Genomic DNA, 19,185 nt, shown 5'->3' on the forward strand with positions numbered 1-19,185 from the left:
GACCACGATCCATGATTAAGGATGTAAAGTGTGCGGAATAATTACGTTTTAAATAATAAGAACAAATGAGTTGAAAGGTTATTAAATGTTTAGCAGCCCGAGGGAGGATAATCATTCTCCAGGTTATGGGTAGTTATAATCAAATATCTCATAAAAACCTTTCTCACGATCCAAGGTCATTTCACAGAGGATTTCAGTCTTAATTACTTGATATCATTTGCGTTGATATATATTGTCTGTTTCAGGCAAGCGACAAAAGACATGTCCTTAAGAAAGGTGATGTAAAAGCAAACTAAGAAGACCATTGTTGAGACAAAGGATACAGAGATGGCTCCCATCTTTGTTGATACAGTCTGTGATGCAGTTGGAGGCGCAACAGCTTGGGAAGTAATTTACCACAAACTCGAGGATGAGCGTCCTAAAAATACTGTTACTAGAGCAACAGCTGGGTCAACAAAGCCTTCAGGACATCAATGCAGGGATGCCTCCTGTTCTTTCCTTCATAGGATAGGAGCAAGAGCCAAACTCCTTCCCTACATAGACATGATCAGATAGGTGGTTGAAAACCTTATCATTGAAGCTAGGCAGTTCAAGAATTCAAGGATGGAGCTCGTAGGATCGTTCAGGGCAGAAGACTTGAAGGCCATGTATCACATACCTGACCCGCAGGGAATCTATGACAACATATTTGTGGGTAACTTCGCAAAGAATAATCCAGACCCCTTCAAGTTAATTCAAACTTGGAGAATGTTAGACAACAAATTCAAGTATGACAAATTGGGTATGTATGCAATAGCCTCTTTGGCAAACCCCTACAATTATGCAGCAACAATGTTATGTAGACTGTATGGATTGCCAAATAACACTAAGTTTTCAATAGAATGGATTCCCTTGATCGATGCTTGTGTTAATTCCTATATCATGAATTGGCCTTCTATCCTATCTGACAACTTAGCCACCTCCATTACTGAATATTGACAAAAGAAAACCTCCTCTTCAGATAACCTCCCTCCCTTATATTTCTGTGCTTATATTATGGATGTTATCTGTTTTTGCACGACATTTCCAACCATGGGTTGGAAATGGACCATACAAGATCCTTACCTAATCCATCTCAGTCATTAACAAATATGGGAATCGCATTACATACCTCACTTCTACAAGATATATCATTCTATTATATTGCCACTACACTAAATGAATTTCAATAAGAAAGCCCCTAGGTTTTCCCAAGAAGCTGCAGCAGACCTGCTTGCTGTAGGCAAGTATTTCATTGAGGAATGATTCACCTACATTAGGGTTTTTGGTAGCACTACTGATCCACACGTCTTTCCCTTATATATTTCTGATAAGCTATTAGCAAGGGAGATTGCCTACCAGACAGTGGGAAAGGGCCTGAATAAAGTTCTTAAAGATGGCAAGAAGTCATTATGGCCTACTTTCCCTATCAAATGAAACTCTTTTACTTTAGATAGTTTTGTTCATGCTACCAACAAATCAACACAAATGGAAGCCCTCAGGCTTCATACATTGCCTATAAGGCAATTCGATCCAAACAAAGTGGCATACAGTGTCACTACAGGACTAAAGCTCAAGGCATACAATCATGGAGATAATTACTTTAAGGATTTGTTACAATCAATAGTTTCTTTCGAGCAAGCACTTGAATGGGCAAAGGCTAACCTGAAACTTGAAGAATTTCAATATTTTAGGAATTCAGGAATGAGAGGCTTTGGGTCATTCCAATGCATCTATCAAAGCCCGAGGATAATCCTACCCCAAGTAACACTGTCGATAGCGCAACCCATAGCTCTCAAAAGGACTCTTAGATAAACACTGAGAATACAATAGACGCAGGGAAAGTCCAAGATGCAGACAATATAGCTGAGTCCAACAGGAAGCCAACTGAAAAATAGGTAATGGACACTCCGGCCACAGAGACAAGTTCAGAAGCCCAAGGCACTAGTTTGGAGCAGGAATGGGATCAATTCAATTAGAAATTGCAAGACACCCCTAAAGCTCCAAATACTCAAGAAACAGAGGAATGCAAGACTCCTCTAAAAATTCATCAAGATACAGAGCCTAAGTATGTCGGCAAACAGTCTACACCTATGGATCAAGAAGCAACAACCTCCTAGCATGCTGAAATCATCCCTTCTCTGACCACATCAGAAATTGTTCTAAAAGTGACGGAGATACCTCCACTTGATGTATTCTATAGCCCTCTCCACAAGGCTGTAGTCTGAAGGCAAAAGAAAATGAGAAGGGTAGATGCATCTGAATTCTCACCTGGAGATGAGCCAATGGACATTGTCTAGAAGGACTTGCCTTTCAATCCGGCCGAAAACTTGACTAGACTATCACAGTTCACAGGAGCATACACGTCGACCACTATGGATAAGGCTATTTAGGTGTCTACTCTCCTAAAGGAAAGGGAGAAAAGAATTGCGCAGCTCGAACAACAGCTCGAGACAGAAAAAGCAAGCGCAAACAAGCAGGCAGCCAAGCAGCTCGCATAATTGCAGCATGACATGGAAGTCTTCAAAATAAGCCATGAAGCCGACTTATCGGCCAAAAACATGCAGCTCCAGGAATTACAACAATCCTTGGATAATTACAAGGATGTTCCTACCGCTGAGGAATTCATCAAAGAGGCTCTATAACTAAATTCTCTTCTAGTCAAGTAGCAAGAGAATTTCAGCTAGAAGCTGTCACACATCACTCCCTACCTGATTACCAGTGACCAACTCACAGACAGATCCATTAACCGGAGAACGGAGTTTAATGATTTAAACACCAAAATCTCTGAATTCATTGAATGGAAGGAATCAGAAGAGGAAAAGAAGGCCAATCTACTCGAGATTGAGGAAACTCACAAAGACATCCTCTTCACTGATTGGGATGCTAGGATAAAACAAGCCGAGCTGGAAATCGTGAAGGCAGCTGGAGTATCAAAGAACATCATTAAGGTAGTAAATCATACCTTGTTCGCTAGTAATCTCATGAAGGAGGGTAATTCAAAAGAAATGCCTGACTTAATTGCTCTGAGTAAAGGCTAGTAAGAAAAAGTGGGGAAACAAAGAGATGCAATTACGAAACTAACTACGACCGACTGGGAGTCGTATTGGCAGTATCTAGTCAAGCCACATAGCCAGATCATGACCCTCAACTGTTCCCTCCATGCGACTCAAAGGGCGCTGCCACCTCTTGCCGATGCAATCTTTTCAGGACAACTCAAATCTCATTTTTGGCCACCTCCTCAAATTCAACCGATGATCGATATTTGTGATTTAAAGGAAATGCTGGTAGACAACAAGTCATCCTCTTAGTTATGTTTAGTTGATCTCTGTTTATTTTTGGAGTGATCCGCATTTAAAAAGGAACGCAACAAATTACAGATATAACATAAATACAAAGATGTAGTGGAAATAATACTTCATTTCATTAATGTAAAATGCTGAAATATGCTTACAAACAGAAATGGAAATAAACCAGCTAGGGCAATGGTAGCTTATCTATGAGAAGAGATGTGGTGGCTACATTCCTCTGAACTGTGTTACAATGAGGCTCGAAGGCCTATTTATTATTGAGAAACAATGGAAATCCCTAAACATCCAAAAACCTAACCCTAGAAGATGAAACGCCAAACTGTGGGCCCCGTTTTGGGTAAATTTGTACATCAACGTCCTGGGGTTGTAACTTTGGCATACTATCTTCGTTTGACCTGCACAATAGCTTGTTAGAAAGATCTATCCAAGGACTACAACTTTGGGAAGAGAAACATTAGTCCATGGACACATGTTGCGCCCAGTTTTCCCAAAAAACATCGTTTAAGGCCTCAAAACGGCTCCAGAAGTTCAGGACCCGAAAAACTGCTAAAAATAATAAATTGTGGTACAATTAAGGAAACTGAAAAACTGATAGAGATAGTTGTGGGGGTCCAAGTGGGGTAGGTGGGAGGCCGCCAACATCCACCTGGATCATCCCCCCCCCTTAGGAAGCAATGGTCCCCATTACATTGAGTTCCTCCATCTGTTGAACTTAGTCCCTCGCGAGATGTTCTGCAATCTTTGACATGTCCAGTAATGGTGGGAAGCATGGTAGAGGGTGGTCCACATTGAACACTCGGTGCAAGCGAAGGGAATGGGGGAATGATGTGCTCCAAAGCATTGTTCCCCCCAACCTTGGTACTAGTGTAAGGACCATGTCGCTTATTGTACTTGTCATTTTTCAGAATGGAGCGGTGATATATTAACCCATTGGGTAGAGGTGCTCTAGGAGTCAAATCGAATGAATGCTTGTCCTAACAGTGCAACAGTACCCTTGTGGGTGGAGAGAAGATGTGCCTGTGTTCTTTCATGACCGTATCCACCTGCTACTGTTGCTGCGTGGAGGAACCCTTCGCAAGGGTCATGGATGTGGCTACAATCTTTCCCTTACTTTGAGAGCGAACCAGATAGAAAATAAATTTCCTAGTCTGGCAGATGATCTTATTGCCTTTCTTAGCAGAGATCAAAGAGGTGGTGGTAGATGGGGCTACCTCCGGTATCATGTATAATGAATTACACAAGGAAATAATAACAGAGCGAGGCCTTGACTCATACACAACATGTCGCCTCCACAAGTATGGCTGGCCTAATAATACATCACAAACATCCAGACATGCAACATCACACAATACCTCGTCTGTGAAGGGCTTACTGCTGTAGGGAATGCGGCACTGGTGGCGAACTCAGAGATCTTGTCCTTGGTGAAGCCACCTGATGCTATATGGTTGCGAGTGTGGTATAGTCGGTAGGCCCAACCACTTCACGACCTTTGCTGAAATGAGGTTCTTTAGGCCCCCACTGTCAACAATGAATTGTTGTGGCGAACCCTTCACCCACATCTGTGAGTGGAAAAGACGCTCCCCCTCCTCTGGATCTTCGGGCTCATTCTTCTGGATCTTGGCCGTGACAATAGTGGCGCTAGGCTCTGCATCAATGATTTGATTCCCTTTGCCATTCCCCTTGTTAGGTTCTAACTCAGGGTCAGAACATGCATCTGATTCTGAAGCCTTCAACTCGGCCACCGACGACTGCTTGGTTTGACACTCACTTGTGTTATGAGTAGGGCTCTTATGGAACTCACACCATTTTCCTGTCTCCTTCTTTGAATTCATGGTGTTGTTCTTTTCTTGTGGCTTCGACGGGTTGTCTTGGGTCACTCCGCCTTGGCTTTGTCTTTTGTTCTTTGGATTAGTAGATCCAAAGTCTCACTTCTTTTTTTAAAACTTCTTCTCGATTTTGACAGCGTATCGGTACGCCGTGCCGAGCGAGGAGATGTTCGGGAACTCCATCTCATCCTGGATGTATCTATGTAGGCAATCGCGGTATTTGAGTACCAAATGCAGCTCAGAATCCTTGATACCCAATTGTGTGCAAGGTTATGAAAAATGTTTGTGAACTCCGGCACATCTTGGTCCCTTCCCTGCCGCAGCGTGGTCCACTTTATGTATTTGTCCTCATAGCTTTTGATAGTGTAGTATTGCTCCTTAATGGCATCCCATAATGAATTCCAAGTGGGTGCGGCTGAAAACAGTGAGCTTGTACTTTCATCCTTCTGCTCGCAGTAGGTTTCCCACCAGTCCTTGATGTGAGGGGCTGCTTTGAGAAGAGCGAAAATAATCATTTCCCTACTCGAAAAATCATGAACAAAAAAATACCCTTCTGGCATTCTTAACCATTTAGCTACGACATCTGCATCTCTCTGACCCTCAAATATGGGGATTTCAAAGTTAACTTGTACCTTAAAGGGTGTGACGTTTCTAGAGTAGCTGTTGGAAGCCGATGCGTCGCCCTTTAGTAGTCGTTGAAGGATCTGGGCAAAGTTTTCCATCATCACATTCCTTTATCGCTCGAGGGCTTCTTCGAGCAAGATTTTGATAAGATCTCTTGCCCCCTCGTCTTTCTTTTCATCTGCCATGAGAGGCCGTCAGGATTTGCGAGGCTGGTCTTGCAGAGGTTTGACCAGTTCAAGCCCTAACTCCTTATATCCCGACCTCATTGGGGACATGCAAAGAAAATCAGAGAAAGAGCAGACCGCTATGATACCATTGATCTGGATTTAAAAATGAATGCAACAGATTACAGATATAACCACAAATACAGAGATGTAGTGGAAATAATACTTCATTTCATTAATGTAAAATACTAAAATATGCTTACAAACAGAAATGGAAATAAACCAGCTAGGGCGATGGTAGCTTATCTCTGAGAAGAATTGTGGTGGCTACTGGTGAGCTCCAGTATTGTAGCAATAATGCTACAACTCCTGGAGCTTCCTTCTCTAATTTTATCAACCCGGTAGTTCGTAACAAACTTGGAAGCGACGGTGCTGTATGCACAAGTACTAGCTCTTGTCGCAGCTGTCACTTGGTCAGCTGGCACAAGTCCGCTAGGGCTCAAGCCAACTTCTATATGTTCTCAGAAGAAGCTTTCTAAATGATGAACGAAGACTATCTCAAAGGAAATTAAATTACTTTGCAAGAATGAACTGAAAGCCAACCAAACATGGAAACCCTAGTAAACCCTAATCTGACTAGCTTAATCCTTACAATGCAACGATGGGAATGTAACTCCTAAAAATGATGCCATTACTTCTAGTGATATGAAATGCATGAATTTAAACTACTTCCATTGAAAAGAACATTGTTTTTATGTTTTTGCTTAAGTGGTTGGAGTTATTATGATTTTGTTTCTTATTAGGTTTTGACTGTGCAGGGGTAGTGCGAAGGGAAAGAAAGCTTGGGAAAGGTCAGGAGGGCTAGGAGAGGTTCCAGGGGATCCCTAACATCATTCCACAGAAGTCCACAACATTCAGGTGCTTGGCAACCGAGGTTACAGGTTTCTACAGGATGTCTGTAGGGGATCCTACAGGAAGCTCGGGATTTCTACAGGAAGTATGCTAACTTCTACAGGATGTTCTGTGGTTGGAGTTTTGGGTGATGGAGGAGTGGAGGAGTTGTATGGGTGGATAGGTAGGATGGAAAGGGAGCTTATGATGGCTCAGGGACAGAGATATGAGATGAGGAAAGAGTGGGTACAGTTGGTTGGTGGATAGAAGGGTGGAAGCAATGAAAAGTCAAAAAGATGGAGCTACGTGAACAGTAGAGGGGTTGGAAGGCAAACGAGTTGAACAGAGGTTGGGTAGGTGACTTGGGCGCGGTTGAGAAGAAGAAGAAGATAACAGAGTGATGCAACGCAGTGTAAAGGAAACAAATCTGCACAAAACCGAGAATTCATCAACCTATCCTAACTGTGTTATTAAACCAACGAACATCAATGTGAATCTTGGAGAGAAAACGTGCATGGTGTTGGAACGAAAAAGTATTGCTTAAGATCAGAATGCATGGATGGATCTACAATTGGAATGAATGTGTTGCAGCTTGCATGAAAGTATAAGACTGCGTTTTTTTTGGTGGTTGGTACGGTCTACACCCCAATCTCTAAACAAAGATGGCAGTGAGTGCACTGTCAACCTTTTCTTGGAGCTCTAATGAATGCTAATCCTCCTACTCTAATCTAAGCAACTGAAAGCACTTGAACCATAAACTAATCCTACTCAATCACATAAAAGAAATCAAATCAGCAGATTGTAATTTCCAAATGCATGTCAAAACAGAGGAATGAAGTGCTGAAAGGAAAAACAAGTAACAATACAAGGAAAAGGAGGTCTATTGCTCTCAGGTTGGGCCCTAACCTGAAAGCTATAGCTCCCTTAAAAACTCAGAATTGAATCCAAAGCTGCCTGCATTTATTAAATAATAATCATGAGTCTAACATCATGCCAAAACTGGCTTACAAAAAGCAAAAACACCGAGCTATAGCTCGTACTCAGAAATTGCAACAGTAGTTCAGAGGTTCAAAAAGCTCCTATCAAAGGCTACGGCCTCAATATTTATACATGATGAGGATCAAGCTGGCTTCCTCAATTAGTGGAGCTCGGCTGTCCAACTAAAAGTAAACTGCTGTTCCTGTAGAATCCGTTGGCTGCCTTTAAGCTCGGTGGGGATAGCTGTTGAAGCTCAGAGTTAGGGTGGAGATCACGAGGGAGGTCATTTAAGGCTGTAGACAACCTCCCTATAAACCTGCAATGCCACCTTTGCTGTCTCCTTGTCTCCTTCTGCGTGGTCTTTGCTCCCTTTAATGCCAAAAAAACCTGAAATCATCATGTATTAGCCACATAGATATAATGCCTGCCCTTCTTCCTACAAATAACACGAATATACTAAGAAATGAATGCATAAGTGATAAAAGATGAAGGGTTGAGCAAGGTAAGTAGGCCAAATGAGCCCAAATTGTTACCAAAAATTGGGGCTCATCATCACCCCCCAGCTAAAATATTAGCTCATCCTTGAGCAATTTTGCTCCAGCTCCTTGTCGTTGGCCGAGAACTAGGCTTCGGAATACGCTCTTTCTTTCCTACTTTTGGTGGCTCTGCCTGTTCTGCCCTTGGTGGCGATGAGGGTGCCGTTCCTTCCCTCTTCTCTGTTTTCTTGACCTTGGGCTGGGCTTTTGAAGCCGATTGGTCTAACCTTTCTTTCCAAGTAGTTGTTTTTGGGCTCCCCCTCTCGTAGGTGACCGATATCTTCGAGGGGGACTTCTCACTGGGTGAAGTAGGGGCATCCCCTGTAGTGATTTGGCTGCTGGATGGAGGCTGTGGCTGGCCCGTCTTTATTCTGTCACTTCTTCAAGCTTTAAAGTATAGAGGGGTCTCCCTCTTTCTCTTCTCCTTTGGCTTAGGTGGCGTGCTGAGGGCGGCCAGCACAGCTGCTGCCTCCCTTGCTAGAATGTCTGCCTTCTTCTCCTTGGGTTTTACTTTTTCAGGGCTTCCTGTAGAAGACCCTGTTTTAGCTAATTTCGGGCTTCCTGTAGAAGACCCTTTTTCTGTTTTCGGGCTTCCTGTAGAAGACCCTTTTCCTGTTTTCGGGCTTCCTGTAGAAGCCTGTTTCTGCTTTCCTGTAGACACAGGTGTCACCACCTTGGCTTGCTCTTCTGCATGGGTTTTGCTTTTTGGTTTGGTTGCGGGTGCTGACGAGGTACTTGTGCTGATGTGGACCTTCTCAGCTTTGTCCGTTTTGCTCTGCAACCTTTTCTCTCTTGCTGACAAGATGGGTGTGTCCTCTTTCTCCTCAACATCCTTTTTCTTTTGTTTCTTCTCTTGCTTTTTCTTCTGCACTGTGGTCGGGGTCTTCTGGCCTGTTTCTTTCTTTCCCGCGGCCACTGATTCTTTTTCCTCACTACTGGAGGAACCACTTTCTTCAGTCAACATCCTTATGTCTCCATCTCTTGTCAAATTTCTGAATGCTTCCCATGAGAGGGGAACCTTATACGAATGAAGCGCATCCTCCACAAGAAGTTTGATCAATCCATGGTGGGCTACCTGATCTGGTATGCCTTCTTTTAACTTTGTGGCACACTCAATTAGAGACTGTAGCAGGAAATAAGGGATGCTCAGTTTGTTTTCTACAGGAAGATCAATCTGGTGCCTTAATTTAGTGAGCAACCTAAAGTGATACCCGTACACAATGCTAAAACGGCCTTCACAGGTTATATACTTCATGATCTGCAGGCTAACTTCATTCCATGGTGGCAGCAAACTGGTTCTACGCACCCCATTTTTGTCCTCCGAGAATTCCTCCTCAGGTGGAAAGAATTCTTTCTTGGCCTGCTGGCTCAACTTCCTTTCTTCCTTATCCCATGGCAAACCCATTGGAAGTTCAGTAATTCGACTGATATATTGCGGGGTGAGCTTGAGGCTTAGGCCCCTGAAGTTCACGGTGGCCAATGTTTTGGATTTCGGCCTCAAAGCTTGTAAAAATTCTTCTGCCACTTCGTCGTCATAACCCTGCAACTTGTCACAAAAGGATATCCATTGCACCCGTGTGAAGAGTTCCACCACCTCCTGGTTTTCCCTTAACTTTGATGAATCAGTGGGTTCCCGTCTAATAAACCCACCCGGCATGATAAAAAATGTTGCTAGAGGTGGCGAATGCGGAAGAAATTTGGCCTACTGAGACAGAGCGTAGAAGTACGCTTCTGTCATGCACATAATTCACGAAGCTTATCTCTGAGGACCTTAACACAGCCTAATTACACTGACATCCTGTAGAACGATAGTTTATGCATGGCAGACAACAATTGCAACCATTTCCTACGACCAGACTGTAGACGACGATTCTGCCACCTTTAAAAACCAATTGCATGGAGAGTTCAGGGTTACCTTTTTATCTGCCACCTTTTTACGTGAGGAACCCGCCTTCCTGTAGAAACAGCTTTCCTGTAGGAGCAGCGCGTGATTTCTGGGAAAGACTGCAGTCGGTCTGCACTCTCGGTGTTGCTTCACAGGCGTTCTGATGGCCAAAGGCTCGGAGTTTCGAACTGCAGAGGGATCCGGATGTTCACTTGAGTTTCAAACGGTGAATGATAAATGCATGCGGGCAATCTAGCCGATTAGATTTGAATCGGCGAAATCCATGGCGCGGGGGTGAGCTGTCCCCGCCGGACCGTTGGATGACGTCGTTCCATCATTTGTCTGCGAGTTCACTTACTGCCGCATCATCCCTCAGCAGATCCGCCGCCGTCTCTTCTACTGAATACGTTTTTCCCCGACGGGATTGCTCTCACGTGTGTGCTGCCCATTCCTTTTGTCACGGTCGCCACCCAAACATCCGACTGGACCATTAACCGGTCGACGTGGCCAGTCAACTAGCCATACCGCCGCTCAACCCATTCACTTCACACTTTGCAAACAATTCAAAGTAAAATTCATGCAATCTGACGGAAGAAAGGGTCGAGACACTTACCTGCGCGGCTGCAACACGTTTTTTCGGGTTTTGGACGATGATGAATGGATCTGTCTGCTGCTGGTGGATTTGCACAGGCTCGGAGGTTCACGTTTACAGGCTGCTGACGATGGATTTGATGCTTGGCTGCATGCGTCTGCGTTTTCATTGCATATGGCCAGCGCTGTGAATAGTGTACACTCTAGCGGGCTTAACTGTTACAGGACTCCCGCGGGATGTCTTGTAACAGTTCTTCCTCCTTGGGTGCATGCTGCACGACGAAGGATCTGGCCTCACGATCACGCTCCCAGAGCTTCTGGATGACTGGGATGGATATGGTATGAGATCTCAGCGTTTTTTCATTTAAAAATTGCTTTTTCTTGATAACTCATCGATCTGCTTTGCTGGTGCAGGTAACTTCGTTGGATGTCGACAAGGATGGTAGGACGAGGTGACAACAATGTGCAAGGGTGACAACAATAGCTTTCATGCGTCCAAACCGATCCTTAGTCGTTAGATCTCCTCATAAAATGAATTCTGGGCCATCCCGAATTTCTACAGGAAGTTTCCTGTAGAAATACAGAGCTTCCTGTAGAAAGGTTGCGTTTTCTATAGAAAGTCTGCGCCTTCCTGTAGAAAATCTGCATCTTCCTGTAGAAATCTCCAGCCATGATGAAATTGTGCACATACCTTGGAGAAAAGGAGTATTCTTGGAGGTGGTGCTGGTGAGGTCTCCTGACAGCATGATAGGGATCCTAGGCTTTGAGTTGAGAGGCTTCCTCTCCTCCATAGAACACCTGCAACCTGCATGCAATTTCACATGATGAACTTGTTGTCCTTGTCTTTTTTTGCTTATTGTTTTTTCTTTTTTTTTTTTCTCTTTTTTTTTGAAAGATAACAGGGGCGCCTCAATGAGGTTTTCACCCTTGCCATCTGCCTTAAGCGCCTCAGAGAGGTTTTCACTCAAGGATCTTTTTTCAAATCTCTCTTTTTTTTTTTTTGAAAGACAATAGGGGCGCCTCAATGAGGTTTTCACCCCTACCACCTGCCTTGGGCGCCTCAGAAAGGTTTTCACCCAAGGATCTTTATTATTATTATTTTTTTTAGATCCTTCAGGGTATGCCCAAAGGAGAGGCAGAACCCTTCTCTTTGACCAACACTGATTTCTCCATAGTTTTGATGAACTCTTGTCTTGAGAGAGGTTTCTTGTAGATCTTCAATTGATGCCCATTGACAAGCATGGGGATGGCTTCCTCATCAATGGTCCGAATAAGAAAAGATCCATTGTCATGACATTTCTCCACTGCATATGGTCCCAACCATCTGGTTCTCAGCTTTCCCTTGAAATCTTTGTATCTGGAGTCATACAACAATGCCCAATCTCCTGGCTGGAATTGCTTGTCATTGAGGTGTTGGTCATGCCACACCTTTCTCTGAAGTTGAACCACTTCCGAGTGAAGGAGGGCCTGCATTCAGTGCTCGTCCAGTCCATTCAGCTGCAATAGCCTTTCTTGTTGTGCATGGCTGAGATCTAGGTCCAGTTGAGCTGCCATCCTCAAAGTGTTGTATTCAAATTCAATGGACATCAAAGCTTTCTTCCCATAGACCAGCTCATAAGGTGTGAAGCCGGTGGTGATCTTCCAGGTGGTGTTGTAAGCTGATGTGGCCTCAACCAGGCGATCTGCCCAGTCCTTTCTGCTGCTGCTCACCACCTTAGTCAAGATACCTTCTAATGCTCTATTGGTGACTTCCACCTGCCCATTTGCTTGAGGGTGATAGGGGGTGGAAGTCCTATGCTTGATCTTGTGATGAGCTAGTAAGTCTTCAACCAAGTTGGATGTGAACTGGCTCCCTTGATCGGTGACTAGCTCTCTTGGGTAGCCAAACTTGTAGAAGATGTTTTCTCTTAAGAACTCAGCCACCTTTTCTTCTGTTGCTGCTTTGATTGCTTTAGTCTCTACCCACTTTGTCAGGTAGTCAGTACACACAATGATGTAAGACCTTTGCCTCGAAGGAGGGTTGATTGGACCCACAAAGTCCATACCCCACTTCTCAAATGGCTCAAGAGTCACCTGAGGTTGGAGAGGCATCTCATCCCTTTGGGTCGGTTTCCCCATTCTTTGGCATTGGTCACACTGGCTGATATATCTTCTGACATCTTGATGAAGTGTGGGCCAATAGTAGCCTGCCTGCAGGATTTTGAAGGCAGTTCTCTTTGCTGCAAACTGTCCTCCACAAGGCCCATCATGACAGGTGAGGAGGATATCAAAGACTTCCTCCTCCCTTACACAACGCCTTAAGATCTGATCGGGGCCAAGCTTGAACAGATTGCCCCCGATCCAAGTAAACGAGGCACTTTTTCTGATGATTCTGCTCTTCTCTCTTGAAGATAGGTGTGGAGGGAACTGTGCTGAAACAAGGTAGTTTGCTATATCAGCAAACCATGGAGAGAGTGCTGAGATAGCAAACAGATGTTCATCGGGCATCTGATCATCCACTGTTCCATCCTCATCTGCAGACAAATCCAATCTAGATAAAAAGTCAGCAACAACATTTTCTTTACCTGGTTTGTCAACAATGGTCAAATCAAACTGCTGCAACAAAAGTAACCATCTAATAATACGAGCATTCACATCTGGTTTATTCATTAAATATCTAATTGCAGCATGGTCTGTATGTACAAATGTTTGATAGCCAGTGATATAATGTCGGAACTTGTTCAGTGCATGGACCACAGCCAAAAACTCTTTCTCGGTTACAATGTAATTCAGTTAAGCTTTGGACAAGTTTTTACTAACAAAGTAAATGGCATATGGAAGTTTTTGTTCAACTTGTCCTAAAGCTGCACCTATGGCTTTGTTCGAGGCATCAGTGTGGATGTGGAAAGGTAGGGCCCAGTTTGGACCTCTCAAGATTGGGGCTGACACCAACTTGTCCTTTAATTCATTCAAAGCCCTCTGACAATCATCAGTCCACTTAAACTCCACATCTTTTGCCAACAGGCCAAACAATGGTGAGGCTAGCTTGCTGAAGTCCTTAATGAATCTCCTGTAATACCCTGCTAATCCTAAGAAACTCCGAACATCTCTTACCTTTTGAGGAGGTGGAACCTTCTTGATGAGAGCAATTTTGTTAGGATCAACCTGTAATCCTTGGCAAGAAATGGTATGGCCTAGCACAGTCCCTTCAGTCATCAGGAATTCACATTTTTCAGGACTAAGGGACAGGTTCATCTCAATGCATTTGGTTAGGACTTTTCCCAGATTGGAAAATGCTTCCTGGAAGTTGGCCCCATAAGGAGTGAAGTCATCCATATAGATTTCCACTGCATCATGGACCAGCTCCGAGAAGATGCTTAAGACAGCTCTCTGGAAGGTAGCAGGAGCATTGCATATCCCAAAGGGAAGAACTCGGTAGGCAAAGGTACCCCAAGGACAAGTGAAGGTGGTCTTATCTTGGTCTTCCGGGCTGATTTGGATCTGGTTGTACCCGCTAAACCCATCCAGGAAAGAGAAGAACTTCTTTCCTGCCAGTCCATCCAACACTTGATCTATGAAAGGTAGAGGGAAATGGTCTTTCTTGGTAGCTTTGTTCAGTTCTCGGTAGTCCACACAGATTCTCCATTTCCCATTTTTCTTGGGAACCAACACCAGAGGGGACACCCATTCACTATCAGAGATGGGGTAAATGAATCTGGCATCCAACAGTTTTTGCAATTCTTCCTTGACAATGTCCTTAAGGGCTAGATTCATTCTCCTCTGAGGTTGTCTAACCGGTTTGCAATCCTCTTTGATGTATATGTGATGGGTACAGACCGAAGGATGGACTCCTTTCATCTCCTTATAGCTCCAAGCAAAAGCATCTAGATGGCTGGCCAACAGGCTACACAGCTCCTTTTCCTGGGAAGGAGATAGGGAGGAGCTGATATTTAACGTTCTCTCAGGGCCGAACTCCACATTCTTGACTCTGGGAGTGACAAGGTTGGTTGTACAAAGATCCACTAAGGTGCTGGCTTGGGCATCCTCCACCAATTTCTCTAGGGATAGTGCACTGGAAGGTGGATTCTGGATCAAGGTCTCAATCAAGTCATCCTCGGTTGGGGGTTGTCTTCTAGTGGTATCTAGGGTGCACAAAGGTGCTGAGTACACTTCATCCTCTTCTCCTTCCTCCAACCAAAGCGGTAAGTCATGCTCTAAGGAAGGTTGGGCAGGAGGGTATAGGACTAGCTGCTTGGACATAGGACCATTTTTGATGGTCATGTTTCCTGCACGACAACTTATGTAAGCATCTGCAGTGGCTAACCAAGGCCTTCCCAAAATAAGAGGATATCCAGTAAGCTTTGCCTTGGGTTGCAGAACCAAGAAGTCTGCAGGGTATTCCCAAGAGTCGACAGAGACCAAGACATCCTCCACAATCCCTTCGGGAGTCACAGTGGAGCGATCTGCAAGTTGCGGAACTGTCGAGGTCTTCCTCAAGGAACCCTGAAGATTGAGTTTGAGCATGGTATCCCTGGTCATCACATTAATGGCAGCCCCCAAATCAATCAAGGTGTGAGGTATGATGGTACCATTGATGTGGACATCTACTACAGGACTCCCAGGATCTAGATACTTTGGGCAGATGACTTGTCCTAACATAAGGTCAGACAGTTGTCCTAAGACATTGATGGTTGAAGCATCTCTCTTTCGCCTGCCTGGGTGTTTGAAACACTTTTCCTTAACCAGTTTGTTGTATATTAGCACATCCTTGATGTCTTGGAGAAGTGGTATTTCCACACACAACTGCTTGAGCTCACCCAGAAGCTCATCCTCCTCTGGGTTGGGTTGTGTGGTGGCTGTTAGTCTCTCAGGAAAGGGTGGAATAACCTTTGGTTCACTTTCCTGTTTATCTTCCTCATCCTCTGGGGGAGGAGGTTGGCGATCCGGAAGAGTCTTTCCAGATCGAAGATTGATCTCCTGGATCTCCACAGCATAAGTAGGGCATGATGTTTCCCCAGTGTATACCTGCTGGGCCTGTCTATTATTGGGGTTCGGGTTCGGTTGAGCAGGTATTTGAGGTTGCCTTGGAGGAGCAGGAGGTAATGGTTGAGGTTGAACTGGGGGTGGAGGCAAAATGGCAGGAGGAGTGTTGTACTGGGGCCTCCACCCCGACTGAGGTGCATTCCACTGAGGCTGAGGCTGGGCATGAGAGTGATATGAATGAGTAGTGGGTTGAGTAGGGTACTGAGGTGGGTAAGACCATGGAGGAGGGATGGACCAAGAAGGATGAGCAGGGGGACCCCAGGAAGGCATAGGAGTCGATTGGTTGGGGCTGTAATAAGCTTGGGGTGCCCCTTGCATCCCCTACTGGTAAGGTCTAGGTCCTTGTGGCCTTCTTTGGTTGAGGAAATAGAGAGGTTCAGTGGGAGCTTCTGTCCCTTGGTACATGGCTTTAAATCCAGGTAAGGTTGGACATTGGTTTGTGGGATGGTCCTCCTCACAAACGAAACACACTTCAACCAAATGCAATGGGCATTCGTTCTTAGGGTGTCTCCTTTTACATCTAGGGCAGAAGATAGCCAAGGCTCTCTCAGCTTCTTCCTTCTTCTACTGGATCCTGAATGTGTCCAGCTGCATGGCAATGGTCTGTCTCACCTCACTCTTAAGATCTTCTAATTGATTTGCAAACTCATGTTTGGAGAAATTGACACCAGCTGAGAGGAGGTTTCCTCTACCTCATTTCCGAGCTGCCCTGGAGTGGTTTCTAAACACAGTCTTGATGTCCTCATAAGGCAGTTGGTAAATATCCCCCCCAGCTAACATGTGAAGGGTATCTAAGAGGTCTTCAGGGACTCCTCGGAGTAGGACCAACTTGAGGGATTCAGGGTCGAGTGTGCACCTGGCCCACTTATAGCTAAGTTGGAACCTCTCCTCATAATCCTCTAAGGACTCATCATTTCCCATGGTCATCCGAAAGATTTCTCCCTTGGTTTCCTTGGACCTACAGTAATCCCGGTACTTGGTATTGAAAGCTTGATGCATCTGAGCCCAAGTAGTGATACTATTCCCAGGTAAGCCCATGAACCAGCGTAATGCTGCATCCTTAAGAGTTGAAGGGAAGAGTTTCAGCTTCTGCTCATCTTCAGTATAGTCATAGGTTCTACAAAGGACAACAAACTCAAACAGGAAGGTATCAGGATCTTCAGTAGTCAGTCCATGGAAGTGAGGTAAAGCGGAGGGGCTAATGTTCTTCATTTTCATCTCTCCATTGGTCTCTCGGATGGGGAAGGCACCTTCTATTCTCTCATCTTCTCCTCTATTGTCAGCCATAGCTTCAGATGGGATGGTCTCTAATTCTTCTTCTGCTATAGGATCTTCGTATATCTCAGGAGGTTCACTTATAGGTTCTTCTGGATCACTGTCACCGAAGAAGAGAAGGGTGACTCAGTGATGTGGTGGGGGTGTTGGGTAAGAATTTCCCTGTTTTATCTCGATTCCTACGAGGCATGAAATGGAAAGACTTTTTTGATTGCTTTTGTTTTTTTCTTTGGTACCTGCAAAACTGAAACAGATTGATCTACAACTAACTATCTTACTGAAATAAAGATGCAGAATTGAATTGAAAGCAGGAAAGAACTAATCTACTTTGCTCAAATGAAATTGTAGGAATGGAAAGGCTAGTCTACGATTGCAGAATTGAAATACTAATCTACGCTTGCAAAATTGAAATTGCGGAATTGAAAGGCTAATCTATGAAAGCAGGAAATGTCTATGCTACTTTTGCAGAATGGAAATGAAATAAACTACTTAGCAGAAAGCAAGAGTAGGAAAGTAGAAGAAAAACAACAATTACTAATACTCTGGCGCTTCCCCGGCAACGGCGCCAAAAAGATGGTGAGCTCCAGTATTGTAGCAATAATGCTACAACTCCTGGAGCTTCCTTCTCTAATTTTATCAACCCGGTAGTTCGTAACAAACTTGGAAGCGACGGTGCTGTATGCACAAGTACTAGCTCTTGTCGCAGCTGTCACTTGGTCAGCTGGCACAAGTCCGCTAGGGCTCAAGCCAACTTCTATATGTTCTCAGAAGAAGCTTTCTAAATGATGAACGAAGACTATCTCAAAGGAAATTAAACTACTTTGCAAGAATGAACTGAAAGCCAACCAAACATGGAAACCCTAGTAAACCCTAATCTGACTAGCTTAATCCTTACAATGCAACGATGGGAATGTAACTCCTAAAAATGATGCCATTACTTCTAGTGATATGAAATGCATGAATTTAAACTACTTCCATTGAAAAGAACATTGTTTTTATGTTTTTGCTTAAGTGGTTGGAGTTATTATGATTTTGTTTCTTATTAGTTTTTGACTGTGCAGGGGTAGTGCGAAGGGAAAGAAAGCTTGGGAAAGGTCAGGAGGGCTAGGAGAGGTTCCAGGGGATCCCTAACATCATTCCACAGAAGTCCACAACATTCAGGTGCTTGGCAACCGAGGTTATAGGTTTCTACAGGATGTCTGCAGGGGATCCTACAGGAAGCTCGGGATTTCTACAGGAAGTCTGCTAACTTCTACAGGATGTTCTGTGGTTGGAGTTTTGGGTGATGGAGGAGTGGAGGAGTTGTATGGGTGGATAGGTAGGATGGAAAGGGAGCTTATGATGGCTCAGGGACAGAGATATGAGATGAGGAGAGAGTGGGTACAGTTGGTTGGTGGATAGAAGGGTGGAAGCAATGAAAAGTAAAAAAGATGGAGCTACGTGAACAGTAGAGGTGTTGGAAGGCAAACGAGCTGAACAGAGGTTGGGTAGGTGACTTGGGCGCGGTTGAGAAGAAGAAGAAGATAACAGAGTGATGCAACGCAGTGTAAAGGAAACAAATCTGCACAAAACCGAGAATTCATCAACCTATCCTAACTGTGTTATTAAACCAACGAACAACAATGTGAATCTTGGAGAGAAAACGTGCATGGTGTTGGAACGAAAAAGTATTGCTTAAGATCAGAATGCATGGATGGATCTACAATTGGAATGACTGTGTTGCAGCTTGTATGAAAGTATAAGACTGCGTTTTTTTTTGTGGTTGGTACGGTCTACACCCCAATCTCTAAACAGAGATGGCAGTGAGTGCACTGTCAACCTTTTCTTGGAGATCTAATGAATGCTAATCCTCCTACTCTAATCTAAGCAACTGAAAGCACTTGAACCATAAACTAATCCTACTCAATCACATAAAAGAAATCAAATCAGCAGACTGTAATTTCCAAATGCATGTCAAAGCAGAGGAATGAAGTGCTGGAAGGAAAAACAAGTAACAATACAAGGAAAAGGAGGTATATTGCTCTCAGGTTGGGCCCTAACCTGAGAGCTATAGCTCCCTTAAAA

Source organism: Pinus tabuliformis, chromosome 8, assembly GCF_031772625.1.
Source record: "Pinus tabuliformis cultivar Carrire ecotype Pingquan chromosome 8, CPIR1, whole genome shotgun sequence".
NCBI lineage: Eukaryota > Viridiplantae > Streptophyta > Pinopsida > Pinales > Pinaceae > Pinus > Pinus tabuliformis.